Source organism: Tamandua tetradactyla, chromosome 7 (genome assembly GCF_023851605.1).
Source record: "Tamandua tetradactyla isolate mTamTet1 chromosome 7, mTamTet1.pri, whole genome shotgun sequence".
Classification (NCBI taxonomy): Eukaryota; Metazoa; Chordata; class Mammalia; order Pilosa; family Myrmecophagidae; genus Tamandua; species Tamandua tetradactyla.
Genome location: NC_135333.1, coordinates 119,798,324 through 119,813,886, shown reverse-complemented (window position 1 = coordinate 119,813,886; position 15,563 = coordinate 119,798,324). Strand labels below are relative to the sequence as shown.

The 15,563-nt window shown below is 33.8% G+C and overlaps 1 pseudogene; it reads right to left on the bottom strand.

Moving 5' to 3' along the window:
* Window positions 1–5,828: 5,828 nt before the first annotated feature.
* Window positions 5,829–6,764, bottom strand: LOC143690065 (olfactory receptor 6C2-like; annotated as a pseudogene).
* Window positions 6,765–15,563: the final 8,799 nt, after the last annotated feature.

Below are 15,563 nucleotides of genomic sequence, written 5' to 3'. Positions count from 1 at the left end.
ATGACCATTTTCCTTTGCACTACACGTGATATTCCATTACCATCTCAATTTCTGTCCTTCCTTCAACCTTCTTAGTGGGCATTTATGTGCGTCTCTTCTTTGTCTAAGTATAATTTATTTTTTTCTAGAAAATCAGCTTAAATAATTAATGTATCAATTAGGGGATTCACATTGAACTCACAAAATATTTTCTGGTCTTGGACTTTGCTGTCTGAAAAAATGACTTTCCTTTAATTCTACCAATAAATTTACAAATACGTTTGTTGTAACACATAACTATGGAGGTGCACCACACCAGATATCAGTTAAATAACACTATTATTCTCCATTCACTAATTTTCTTACATACCACTAAAAGTCAGTGACTGGGATCATGGCTAGACAGTACTGTTCAGTAATTTTCAATTCTCTCTGATTTGTGGACATAACCATATTCCTCATATCATTGTGAAGCATTCACAGGCATTAGTTTTCTCTAACTTCCATGCAGATGAAATGGCATTGTTCCTTTACCTTCTCAATTCCAACCAGTCACAATAAACTGAAATTTATATGTGGAAATTATCCATGGATGATGCATTAGTTTTCCAAAGCTCATAACAAATTACTACAAATCTGACTGTATAAAACAATGGAAATTTATTCCCCTACAGTTTTACAGCTCAGAAATCTGAAATCAAGTTGTCAGCCGAGTTGGTTCCTCTTGGCATGTCAGAGTATTAATCCAACCCATGCTTTTCTCCTGTTGAATGCAAAGGACAAGGAGAAGTTTCTATTGATCTCTTTTTGAAGTACACTGACTCTTCTGCTATCTTTAATTTTTTTTGAATTGTTTACTTTACATATTACATATTTGGAATTAGAAATTCCATTTTTTAATGAATGGTTTCCACTTCTTTGCTGTTATTTTCTGAATGTTCACATATTATGACAATGTTTGCCGCGTCCTCTTTTTCCTCCCCGGTTTGATACGGTTCCCTGGAAGGAAGGGCGGTGGCAAGGCCTTCAACGCCCCAGAAGAGGACGAGGCATAAAATGGTGTAATAGAAAAATACTGGGATTAACGACACTAATTGTGTGTTTCTTGTTGCTGGTTGTGCTCCAAGCATTATATCAAAACGAATCAGAAAGCAAAAGAATTGGAAAAAAATGATACAAATTGTACAAATTGCAAAACCTTGTTAATGGCTGTTTGGAAAAAATTAGTTTGGGACGCCCCCATTAAACAAGTCATGCTGCAGATACAGCAGGCAGAAGTGCTTTTAGAACAAGTCACAGAAAAGTACCCCATAGAAAGTAAACACTTACAATTAAAAAACCCTGCATTGAGCCATCCTGGAAATTTACTCCCCCACCACGGCACTGGTCCATTGCTATAAAACAATAAAAAATCTAAGTAAACAATGTAACCTTTTAATCAAAACAAGCTAAGCTTTAACCAGACTAAAATAGGTCTTGACATATTGCCTCACCTGTAGAATAATAGGAAAAGAAAGTCTAAACTCAGAAAACTGCAAACACAATGTCTGTAGTTTAAGCCAATATCTTGCTGCTATTAAAATCTTGTGTAAGTGTTCCTAAGAAAATCAAAACGTGTACTTTCGCTTTGCTTCCCTGAACCTGTAACTTTACCTAAAACGTAAGCCATGACACAACCATGATTCTGTGATACCTGTTTCCTTGCCAAGAATAAGGGTATAAAATCAGTTAAGCAAAAATAAATCTAAGCAACTCTTCTCAGAAAAGGGTTCTCTAAGCTGTCTCTTGGTGTTCTTCTCGCGCCGACGACCCTCCACACCTTCAAGCCCGTTCCCTCTGCTGCGGCTGGACCGCGGCAAATGTTATAATCTATTTTTTTAAATATATATGTAGCAATGATTTAGTGCCCCATTCTATTGATTCCAAATCTGTGCCACATCATAATTATTTCCTCTTGACTGTTTTCTGCTGGCTAAATTTCATGTTATCTTGCTTCCTCGCATATCAAGTCATTTTTGATGATATGCTGAAAATAGTGGATGTGTAATTTCTTTAAAGATAGTTTTCTTTTGAGGTTGCTAGGTAATTTATTTGTGTATCTATTTGATATTTTTGAGACTTTCTGAAGTTTTTGTAGGTGGGTTTAAAATATTTATCATATTCCAGGGCTATAGTAATCCCACTTCTAAGGGCATATTTTTAAAATTAAATCATCAGGGAGACCAGAAATCTCCATCCACGCTGATCAGAAGCCCTATACCTCCCAAATTCAAGAATCTTTTTTTCTTTTCATGATGAGCAAGGAGTTTCCAAAATTAAAGATAGGAAGCAGATCAAAGCTTAGCTCAGGTGCTTTGCTTCAATTCTCTTTAGCATAGATAAAATGGACACGTGGCCTATAAAATTAGCTGTGGTCATGATAATGCTATAATGGATGATGTCTGGGTCATATTTTTGGGGTGCTAAACATATTACACTTATTTTCTTATCAATTGAATATTAGCTTTCTCGATGGTTTGAAGAATGGTTTACTTAGGGTATAGTGGATATTGAGATTGATAATTTGGGGAATGCAATGCCTATTTTCAGGACTTTAAGATAAATAGAAGTCAAGGAATGTTGGAAAGATATGGATTAGATATTTGCAATGTTGAGGGCATTCTAATGTGGACCAACCAATGCCCTGTAAATGATATCTTGAACAACCAAGTTAAATATTTGCAATGACTGTCAATGATTTCTATGAACATGGTGGCTTACTAGGGTTTGGAGTGAAATTTGTTCCAGGGATTAATCTTGACTCATTAATGAAGTGCTTCAAATTTACCTAGACTTCCACAGACAATGTGTGAATTATCTATTGCTTTGATTGTTCTGAAAAAACTTGGCTGAAAAATTTAGCATGATCTGTTAGAATATTAAAAGGTCTGCTGGGAATTCTTTAACAGCAAAAATAGCTCTCTGCCCATCTAGGTCTTTTGTCTTTATGACCAGACTTCTATTAGGACAATGAGAATTTTTTGTATCGTATAACTTTGCACCTTTCCAATTTTTTAAAGAATTTTTCAGAAGGATGACTGCATGTGTTCTTAAACATGATTTTGTAATTGTGTGGAGGGGGTGAAATGAGGTTCAATTATTGATTTGTTACATTACAGTATCTAAATTGGGAGAATATGGAATTACCTTTTCACCATTCTGACGTAAGTGGAAGATATTCCCTCTGAGAAGCTCTCTCTGACTGACTAGATAGAGGATTCCATCTCCCAATCACTTTGGGACTTTTCCCCTCTATGGTGCTTGTGGTTGAATATTATCTCTTTTTCCTCACAGAATTCAATCTGGATGTGTATGCACATCTGTTTTGCAGAAATCCTACTTTTTTTTTCAGATGTATTACTTTCCTTTCCACTTATTGCAGTCAAAAATTACCACAAACTTATTTGAAACAGTAAGTTCTAAAAGTTAGGTGTCTGAAATCAGGAAGTTGGAAAGCCTGCATTCTTTCTGGACTCTTACAAATCTCTGTTTTTGCCTTTTTCAGTTTCTAGAGACCACTTGTTATTTCCTGTCCTGGTCCCTTCCTTGCATCACTCCAATCTCTTGCTTTCATTATCACATTTCTACTGCTGAGTTGATCCTCTTGCTTCCCTCTTTAAGAATCCTTTTTATTACTTTGGGTTCACTGGATAATCCAGGATAATATCTTCATTTTGAGATCCATAACTTCATCACCTCTGCCAAGTTCATTTTGTCATTTAAGGTTACATATTCATAGGAATTAGGTTCAAGAGATTAGGACAGTTTTAGGGGGCCATTACAGAGCCTATTACATGTTAATGGATTGCCCAGAGAGACATAATTATATAGACACATACTGTGCTATAGGTACTAATGGGTATATTTTATAATAGCTCAATAGTACAACAGCTCAAAGTTACAGAGTTTGGAGCAATTAACATACTATCTCTAATAATGTTGTTTGATGATTTTTAAGTTTTCAGTGGAGAGACTCAATATCACTCCTCCATGGGCCCACAAATTTCTTAGACTTAGCAAAACAATATGTTCTTCAATATACTGATAAATAAATTACAGTAACTGTTTCAAAAAACATGCATTTTTAGAACTCAAGACAGGATTTGATCAATGTCTCCCCAGCAAGAGTTAATGGGCTGCCAGTGAAGGGATAGGGACAAGGCTTATCAGAGACCTTATATCAAGATTTTCCTTAAGGGGGCCCTTATTATTTTCTCTTTCAAGTTGTTTGACTTTCTTTTGTTCATAGTATGTTAAATAGTTTGATCTCTTTTTTCCCACCATTCATTCAGGAAGGTTTCAGATCAGAGGGATCAATATAAATATACTCATTTAGTAATTTAATTTCTAACAATTAATCCTGCTGCAATAAACAGAAAGCATTATTTTGTTAAGGTTAACCATTACAAATATCAACAAAGTTTTTGTCAGTCTGGGATATGGGTAAGAATACTGTCAGGGAAAAACATGCGAGAAATTTGAAAAAATCTTTAAAATAAAATCCTCAGTATGTGAAAATCAAAAGCCAAGATTTATTAGTGATCTGAGACCCTAGGCCATTTTGATGAAAGGAGCTTATTTCACAAATGATCCTTGAAAGTCCATTAGGGCAGAACATATATTTATAAGGCCTGATTGAAGAAACATCAGTGGCTATGGGTAGCTCAATATTTTCTATGGATCCTTTCATCTATTAAAATTAATTGCTAAAAGACAGTGGCTTTTTAAATTCTGTTGTCCTGATTTCTTTGTGCCTTCCCTGGGAAAGTGTATAACTATGATTGATATTTAGGTGTTCAATCTGTATAGCAATTTTCATAGATATTTCCACTTATAGCTATCTTCTCAGGAGTGCGTACATATGTTTTCAAGCTCATTTTCTTGAAGAAAACCTTCCTGTTTTTCTTTGCTCTATGTTAAAGGATGAATTTTATTTCTGTAAATATGGTATTAAATACAAAGTCTGTTCTAATAAAATAAACATCATTCCATTCTTTACATATGAAGGCTTATATTAAAGTGGCATACTGTAATTTTGGCATTTTTTTCTCTTAGAAATCATTTACTTTTTCTGTTTTCATTAATTAAGCAGTTTCATAACTGGTTAATTATTGCTGGTAATTAAGTAATCACACACTTCACCATTTGTAAAATGTGTGCCACTGAAATGTCACATGCTGTAAAATCTCAGGCCATAGATTTGGATAAAAATGGAGTTGCATCCTGATTTACCTCTTACTAGCATTAATTCCCCTGAACTTCAATTTAGCAATTTGTAAAGATTAGATGAAATACCTTCATAAATTCTTTTACAAATATGCGACGTAATAGATATCTAATGATTTTCTAAGTGGTGAGTGCTATAATCATTGTCATCACAGTGCCAAGAGGAACATCTTTAACAAAATTATTGCTCCATAATTAAGATATAATCTTAAAATATTAAAATTACTGTCCCTAGAAAATTAATCTTCCCTGTTATTTAGTTAAAGCAAAAAAAAGGGACATAAAAAGTACCAGGAATCCAAATGGTTCTCAAAACCTGGAATTAGATTAGGCAATATGAACATTTGTTCAATCCACAAAATTTATTAATATGAACTGATTGATTATATTTAGTTAGTTTTATTAAGACTTAATTAAATACGAAGTCATTTTTGTTTCCTGAAAAGGTATTATATTCTCTTACTTAGTCATGTTATCCTGATAAAATCTTCTTGCTAGGGGTAAAAGAAATAAATGGTTAACGATACCTTGTAAGATCTAATGATTTTTGTGAAAAATTGATTCCTCTACATTAGCACATTCCACTATTTCTTTGTGAACAATGCTATTTTTTTGATTGCATCATAAAAGGCTTGTTTTACTTCCTTGTTCCTCAGGGTGTAAATGAAGGGGTTCAGCACAGGAGCAATGGAAGTGGTTAACACTGTCACACCCTTATTAACAGCCACCGACTCCTTTGCTGAAGGTTTGACATGGATGAAGATGCAGCTGCCATAGGTGATGGAGACCACAGTCATATGGGAAGAGCAGGTAGAAAATGCCCTTTTCCTTTGCTGGGCAGAAGGGAATCCTAGAATGGTTTTGATGATGTATATGTCGGATAGAAGTACACATACAAGGGTCATGATAAAGGTCAACACAGCACCGATTATGACCATCTGCTCTATGAGCCATGTGTCTGAGCATGAGATCTTCAGAAGAGGGTATACATCACAGGCAAAATGGTCAATGACATTAAAGTCACAGAATTCCAGGTTTAGGTCCATGACAAGTGGTGGGAGTAGAATCAACAAGCCAGCCAGCCAGGAACCAAGGATGAGTCTTCTACAGACCTTGCTGTTCATGATGGTCACATAATGTAGGGGTTTGCAGATGGCTACATATCGGTCATAGGACATGGTGGCAAGTAGAAAAAATTCTGTAACAGCCAAGAAGTATGTAAAAAAAATTTGAATGACACAATCATCATATGTGATAGTCTTGTCGCCTGTTGATATGCTGTACAAGTATCTGGGTATACAAGCAGATGTAAATGAGATTTCTAGGAAGGAAAAGTTTCATAGGAAAAGGTACATGGCAGTTTTAAGGTTTGAATCCATGAAAGTGAGGGAGATGATTGTCAGGTTCCCAGTTATACTCAATATGGAGGTGAGAAACAGAAAGATGAAAATCAGAACCTTCAGTTGTGGGTTATCAGTCAGTCCCAGCAGGATAATTGTTGTTACTATGTGGTTGCTCATCAATGAATCTGGACTTCTATTCAATCTGCATTTATAGTTCAGTGATATTTGATATGAGGAGAGAGGTGTTAATATCACTCTGCAATGATTAATGACACTACACACTAAGCCAATGATTTCATATGCAAGGTCTAAAAGCTTTGTTTTAAACAGTGTCATTAGAGTAGAAGCAATTTTACACAGTTGCATGTTTTGTAAATATCATAGAACACTTAACAAATCAGATTACTTTACCATCTCACACTCCAACATTTTAGGAGTTCTCCCATTTTACCAGTTTTTATTCTGTGGTTATCTGCGTATCAGGTGGAATGATCAATATAGCTATTATACACTGTTAACTGCAGTTGAATCTTCAAAGCCAAATCTTAAATATCTTCAGCAATTTAATTTCTTTTCTCTAATTTGGTTAGTAAGAAATTTCAAATATATATGACAAATAGTTTGAGCCTCCTTGTACAGATTCTTCACATCCTATGCTTGTTATTTTTATTTTTGCAATATTTCAAGTTTTAAAATTTGTGTTTTGTCATTTAGCAACTTTTTATTTACTCTTTCCCATCTCTTAACAAGTAATGCTATCAAAAGTTATGCCTGTTACTAATGTTGTGCAGAATATAGAGAGTTTTAATGAGAAATTTATTTGATAGAATACTAAGTTACATTGAGGATATAATACAGGGCTGTATATCATAATCACAATTGCTTTATATTTTCCACCTCTTAAATAACATTGAAACGCATACCAACAAACTGGTACCAGTGCCACCTAGTACAAATAAAAAACAAAACAGATTTACATACTAATCTCATTACCCAAGCTCTGCTTGCGTTCACTGTGATTTCCTTGTATCATCTCAAATATGAAAATAGTTATAGTATCCTTCATATACTATTGTGTTTAAAGATTGAGCTAGTTAATATACATGGAACTTTGTAAAGTACCTGTCTCATAATGTCTAGTATTTGTGAGTTAAATCTTTCATTGACCTGATTTGCAATGATTTTCCTTTTGTTTAGCACCATTCATTCTTTATTTAATTATAATCACATTTTTGCCGACCATTTTAATGAAATACTTACTGCCAAAATTTATTGATTTTTGCTCCAAAACTGTAGAAGACATCTACATGGATGGTTTGTCACAAAACACCTCACACAATTTTCCTCTCACTTTTTTTATTTTTAATTCCTGAGTTCTTTTTTCTTGCTAGTGTCTGTGACAGTTACTTTTCACATTATTCTCTAGTAGATCCCTTTAACTCAATAAATACATATTTATGAATATGTTCTTGAACTCCATTTGCTCAAGCTCCAAGAATTGTTACTTTTCAGAATCTCAGGCATCTAGACATAGATACCTCATACATGAATGCTACACACCTGCACCTCTTTCCTTTGCAGGCTTTTTATTTAAATAATCCAACTAATAGGTTTGTCCAGTTATTGAACTCATCACATTCAATGGATTATCTCTCTGAAGTAATCTGTCCTCTGATACTCTGTTTATTTCTTATCTATGCACTCCAAACCCAAGTTCCATTTGAGATGCACCAACTTAGTTATTGCTTTTTTTTAAAACATGTATTCTTCTGGGAACTTGATGAACTTCTGAACTACTGGGTGGAAGAACTTCATAGGAAGCAAATCTTACTCCTCTCTTAGGGCGAATGGTAAACCATCCACAACTGTCTCAGTTTCAGACGTGTACAATACCTAAGAAAAATTTACTGGAAAAAAATAAAACAACATTTTCCACATAGAGCTATATAATTTCTTTTTAGGATGTACCAAAAAACAAACAATACAAAACTGATGTGTAAGGAATTTAACTATTCAATTTGCTATATATGAGTCTAACATTTTGACTACTTTTATTTCTGAAGAAAAATTTAAATTGAAGTAAGATTTATCACAAAGATACCCTGTTCTGTTTATATTCATTACCGTTGCTCCTGCCAAAAGTGATATTTGGTTTCTACTCCTTGCCATTTGCCAAGAGAAATAGCTTTAATTTCATCCCTGTTGTTCTTGCTTCCCCTATGCAAACTTGAGAAGATATTAAAACCAGAATTAAGGGACTTTGAAGTTCTAAATTTGTGTCAATATTTTCATGACAGATTTTATTCTCAAAGAACGCAAACTAAATATTACAGCACCTATCCAAACAGTTTAAAAACTGAATTAATGCCCCCAAAAAGAAATTTTGCTGCGTATTTTCCTGGTGCCTCCAATTACTTTGTTCTGTGAAAAGTTTTACTACTCTCCTATTCTTGCAGTGCTAGTATGACAAATACCACGCAATGAGTTGAATTAAAAACCGGGATTTATTGTCTCACAGTTTTGGAGGCTAGAAGTCTGAAATCAAGTTTTGACAGGCTATGCTTCTCCTGGAGTCTGTAAGTGATCTAGTACTGGCTTGTTGTAACCCTTGCTATTCCTTGGCTTGCATCTTGGCCTCTGCACGTGATGAGTAGATATTGTTTGGCTTCTTCTGACCTAACTGGTGTCTTAAATTTCTCTACCCTATAAAGAGTCCAGGGATAAGGATTAACACCCACCCTGATTCAATATAGTCTCATCTAATTAGGACTTTGAATATCACAAGTGAGTCCACACCTAAACTGATAACACCATCAAAGATCCTATTTACAAATGAGTTTACAACAACAGCAGCTCTAAATAAGACTTGGGCATATTTTGTGTAGTATATGATTCAATCCTCAACCATTGTATTGCTTTGAAATGTTTCTTCCCTGCTGAAGAAGTGGCATTGTGGTCAGCTCGGAGCATGTGTTCAATTTCCAGGGTTAAGTTCCAGGAATTCAATCGCTATGATAGAGAAAGGGCATGGACTTCCTCACAGTTTGCCTGAGAGCTGGGGTGCTCTCTTATAATGTATGTCCAACTTGTCTTTTATAACAGACCATCTGCAGATGCATAAAGTAACATTTCTGCAGCCCAATTCTCTCCCCGAATTTGCTTTCTCTTGTAATGAAGACGCCAGTGCTTCATTGATGTAACTAATGCAGACTTGCTGACTTTCAATAGTTTCCAGTTCTAAAACTTTGTTTTATTTCAATCATTAACATTGTAACTATAGGAGAAATCTGGCATTAAAAATCAACTGCTGAAAAATAATTTATGTCAGTTATTATTGGTGCTTACTGTTTATATTATAACAGATCTTAAAATTTTGATTTCTCATGAGATGATGTGTGACATGAGTCAAAATGTCCATTTCGTTTCTTTAGTGGGCCATATTGCTTCTGAATATCCCTCAAGCTATATTGCTTTCTGATACACACCCTATTATTGCATAAAATGATCATATCAATGTATACAGTCTGTCTAAGAATAATACACCATAAAACTAGCATTTCCAAAATAGCCATATTAGCATTCAGATTTCAATTTTATACAGTTAGGAGAAACCCATTTGCCAGACACAAATATCATCCAGTCTTTGAAAAGAGAATATAACCCAAACAATAATTTATTATATTTACAGTTATGTCAATTAATTATAGCATCCCCAAAGAATTATTTAATTGAAACAAATATGGAGTTAGGAATTTGAAAATGAATGTCATGTTGAAACCACTCATAAACTTTTCTGGTCCCTTCTGTTTCAATGCATGTGAAGTTTTCAGTGAGCTGTATTTTTGATGTTCAATCAATTGCATAAAGTGCTTGCAAAAGACCTCCTTCTAGCTTTGGAAGAGTTGGTTTTCTGACTTCTCCTTGCTCAGAGAGAGGGATCAACAATATGAAGCTTGGCATTCATTTATTTGTCAAGTGCACAACCAAGTTAATAAACAAAAAGGGCTTGCTGACCCAGGTTCAAAAATTACTAACTGATCATTTGCGTCATGATATGTGGGGAAAAAAAAATCAAATCTAACACAATAACAGTGGGGACACGGCCTTTAGAGACAGGAAAAAACAACCAAAACATTTATTAGGGAAAGGTAGGAAAAAAATAAGAATCCAATTTTAAGAATCTAGATGTCTTACTTTTATAATTTCTAACATATAAGGTAACTAAATATTTTACTCCTCCTTTCTCTCTTTATCAATTTTTAATAAAATTAATAAATTGTATATTGCTTTGACAATTGATTGAATGAACAAATGCAGAAGTATGTATGCCAAAAGAATAAGGAAAATAATTTTTTATGCATTTGTATGGTTAGCAAAGAATTTACTTATCTCCAGCAAGTTGCAGACACCCACAATTGTCAATAAATACTATTATTTTTAAGCATATACATCCATACTTTCTTCCTATAAGTATATACATAAATGCCACATGTAATATTTACAAATGTGTGAATATTAAACGTAAAAAAACATATTTTTCATATTGAGTATATAGCTTGTAGGATGTTATTTTAACTTTAGATATATGCAAATCTATTTTTTTCAGTAATTAATGATATACTTCAGTTTAATTCCATATAAACTGGGTCCATGTATTAAAGTAGCATCAGTGTCTAAACCAAAATTTATTATAAATTTACATTCTTTCCTATTTTTTATCATTTAAAAATATATTTGTATAGTTATCAAATAATTTACTTACCTTCAACAAATCATTTTAGTTCCTTTTTCATTTTTCACAATTATTAAAAGTATCCAAGAAGTTTCCTTACATGAACTTTTCATTGCATATTGTCAGATTAATTGTCAGACATATAAGTTGTTTGGAAAATTTGCAGACACCCATAATTGAATCCCAGCCCACAACATAAGGATTTTATAAGCAAAGCCCTGCATTTTCTATAGATATCTGCTCACCTTTTTAGAAACTCACCTTTTGGCTTGATACCACATTAGTATACTAAGACCAAATACTGCCCTGTGGGCCACCAAATCACCTGACAACCTAACTTCCCATATGTTGTCTGATTCAGCAAGCCACAGAGCTGAGGGTGTACAGCAGCCCTCCATTATCAAATGGAAGTTAAAGAATGGGGTTAAACAGGCACTGAAGTCACAAGTAAGCTATGTGAAGAACTGGCACACATGCCAATGACCACTACTCTTGCCACATTTTCTTCTTTAGTCCAACCTGTAATGATGGTCTCTTGGGTAATTCTCTATGATCTGTTAACTGAGAAAGGAAAATTTAGCATGGTTTACAGGAGGCTGTTGACAATATGAAGGCACCAGATGAAAGTGGACAGCCTGTTTCTTGGATGTGCCTAAAGGTCAGTGGTGAGATAAAATCCTCTCAGATGGGAGAACGTCAAGCAATGCACCTTGTTACTCATTTTGGTTGAAGGAGAATTGATCAATATACATTAGTTTGCTTTCCCTAGAAATTTATATAAATGTACTTACTTTCATCTGGCTTATTTCAGAATATTTTTTGAGATTCATCCATGTCTTTGCCTGTATTGACAGTTCATTCCTTTACACTTCTGAGAAAAATTACAAAGTATGATATTTGTCATTTCAATTTCATAAGCAATTATAAATAAATTATAAATAAAATTACTCTGAATGTTCATGCCAAAGCCTCTGAAATGCCATGTACTTTCACCTGTACTGGGTAAATACTTAGGAATGAAATGGCTGGATCTTGGAAGGTATATTTGTCTTACACTGAAGGATATATTTAGGCCATAATTTCACAGGTAGCTACCCTTATTTGTTTTTCATCAACATCTGCAATGACTGATATAAAGTCAAAAAGTGTACTAACATTCTGACATTGTCAGGATGAATTATTCATAGAGAAATAGGAATTCCCTGCATAAAGTATATTAATCATGACATGTTCAGTCGTGTGGCTTTTTATTTTCCCTTTAATTAAATTACTCTCCTTCTTCCTTCATCCTTTTTATAATCATTTAATCAAGTTTCTACTTTTTTTAAAGATAGATTTCCTTTCCTTTTCTGGATAATTGTTTATACAGTTCACACATCATTTGCAACTTTCAGATTAACATCACAAAATATTTTCCGATCCTGTGCCTATTATCTGAAACAGGTTTGAGCTTGATTCTGTTAATATATTTATACACTTTGTTTTTGTTATAACGCATAGCATTAGCAGAGAGATCCATGTAATGGTCAGCACAATGATATCATTTAAAATTACAGTATCATTCTCATTCCTTCTCCCCAAACAAAATGGTGTTTTCCTACTTACCTAAATATTCAGTGACTTACATCAAGGTACCCAGTGACTCAGATCATAGCTATAGACTCTTGTTCAGTAATTTAGGATTCCATCTAACTATCCCAGATAGCATTGTGCAGGTTTTCACAGACATGGGCTTTGGGAGATCATTATGTCCTGGCTCTTTTATCTCCATGCAATTTACATGATTGATCTCTAGAAATCTTACACTAAAGGGAAGAAACTTCAGCCTATGCAACATGCGTGATAAAGCAGTTTCTTAGACTTGCTGTAACAAATTGCCACAAACATGCTACTTAAAATATAGAAATCTCATAGTTCTGCAGGCCAAAACACAAGGTCATTTGCTTTCAGAGGCTCTGAGGGAAAATTTGTTCTATGCCCAAGAACACACTTGCTGAGTCGAAAGGTAAATCCATTTTAGTTATAAAAGGAACTCCTTTCAATAGGGTAGCTGTATCATTTTCCATCATTAATGGGTACATATGAATGACACTATTACCCTGCATCCTTGCTCACCAGCCTTTTGTGTTATCACTGTATTTTATCCATTCAAATAGATGTGTAATGAATATATTGTGATGAGATTTGCATTTCACTAACCTCTAATCATGTTGAACATCTTTTCATGAGCTTATTTCCTATCTGCATATCCTCTTTGTTGAAATATCTGTTCATGTTATTAGTCTAGTTTTTTTACTGGGATTGCTTATTTTTGGTTATTTTAATGATGAGTTTTGAGAGTTCTTTATATATTCTAGATGCAAATATCTTGTTGGACATGTGACTTGCAAAAATTTCTTCCCAGTCTGTAATTTATCTCTTCATCTTCTTACTACAGTGTTAATTTTTGTAGCTAAATAAGAAGCCCTAGCATAGAGAAGAATGATTCTTCCCACTTCATTCTTCCTTTTTAAAACTTATTTTTGCTGTTTGTATTAGTTAGGGTTCTCTAGAGAAACAGAATCAACAGGAAACACTCGCAGATATAAAATTTATAAAAGTGTCTCACGTAACCACGGGAATGCAGAGTCCAAAATACACAGGGCAGGTTGTGAAGCCAAGGATTCAGACGGAGGGTCTGAATGAACTCCACAGAAAAGGCTCACTGGCAGAAGCAGGAAGAGAGCCAGTCTCTTCTGAATCCTCCTTAAAAGGCTTCCAATGATCAGATTAAGCATTACTCATTGCAGAAGACACTCCCCTTTGGCTGATTATAAATGGAATCAGCTGTGAGTGCAGCTGACATGATCATGATCTAATTCTATGAAATGTCCTCATCACAACAGACAGGCCAGCACTTGCCCAACCAGACAAACAGGTACCACCACTTGGCCAAGTTGACACATGAATCTGACCATGACACTGTTCTGCCTTTCCTTTGCATATACATTTTAGATTAAGCTTATATATGAATATATAAAACCTTGCTGAGGCTTTTTTAAAAATAAAAACTGCATGGAAGCTATAAACCACTTTAGGGAGATATAATACCATTATTTTGTCTTCTAATCTTTGAAGTCATGGTGACTATCAGAGAATAGAGGTTCTATTATTGTTTGTTTCTTTTTCCTCTTGTCTCCTTTTGCACATTCCTCTATCTGTTTGAATCACTTAATTTCTGCCCTCGTAATCATGCATGAAATTTTCTTCCTTTACAATTCTACAGACTTTGTGACTATATAAAATTAAGTAAATAAATGAATGTGAATGTCCCTCCAATACATGAGTATGTACACACATAAACAGACATTTATATTCATAATCTTTTCACATACATATAGCTGCACACATTTATTATTTTGGTCACTGCTTACATGTGAAAGGCAAGATGATATTAAACTGTTCCAATTCCTTAGCCAAAAATACCTCTTCGGAAATATCCCAAATATTTATCTGTGATTTGTTTACTTTCTCTTTTATGTTTTTTCTTCTTAGAAATTTGGTGTTTTACCAAATTTAGAATATTTTCAACCATTATTACTTCAAATGCTTTTCTTTTCCAACTTCTATCTACTGAGGCTATACATATACATTTACTAGATATAGATACTTTGTATAATCTCACAAATCATAGAATTCTGCATATTTTTCAATATTTTTATACTGTTCTAAATCAGGATACCTTGTCATGTACAATTTTCAAGAACACTGAAAACTTTCTTCTGCTGATCTTAAAGCCAGGAAGAATTGTTTATTTCATTTTATTGTACTTGAAATTTTTTGGTTCTTTTAATGGTTTCTATAATTTTCTATTATTTCTAAAATGTTTATTCATTATCACAGTATTTACAATATGTTTTTATCATTTTTTGCTGTTTTAATGCAATTTTATTGAGACATTTTCATATACCAAATAAACATCAGAATTGTACAATGAATGGTTTCTGTATCATCATATTGTTGTGCATCAGCATCACAATCAATTTGTGAATATTTTTATTTCTCCAAAAAATAAATATAAGAATAAAATGAAAATCAAAATGAAAAATGACACCCAAAACATCCCAAACCCCTTAAACCCCTTTTAATTAGTTAATTTATTATCCCTATTTTTATACTCATATACCCTTACACTGGGTAAAGAGAATGTTGGCCATAAGTTTTGACAATCACACTGTCTCAGTATTAAAGCTATATAGTTAAAC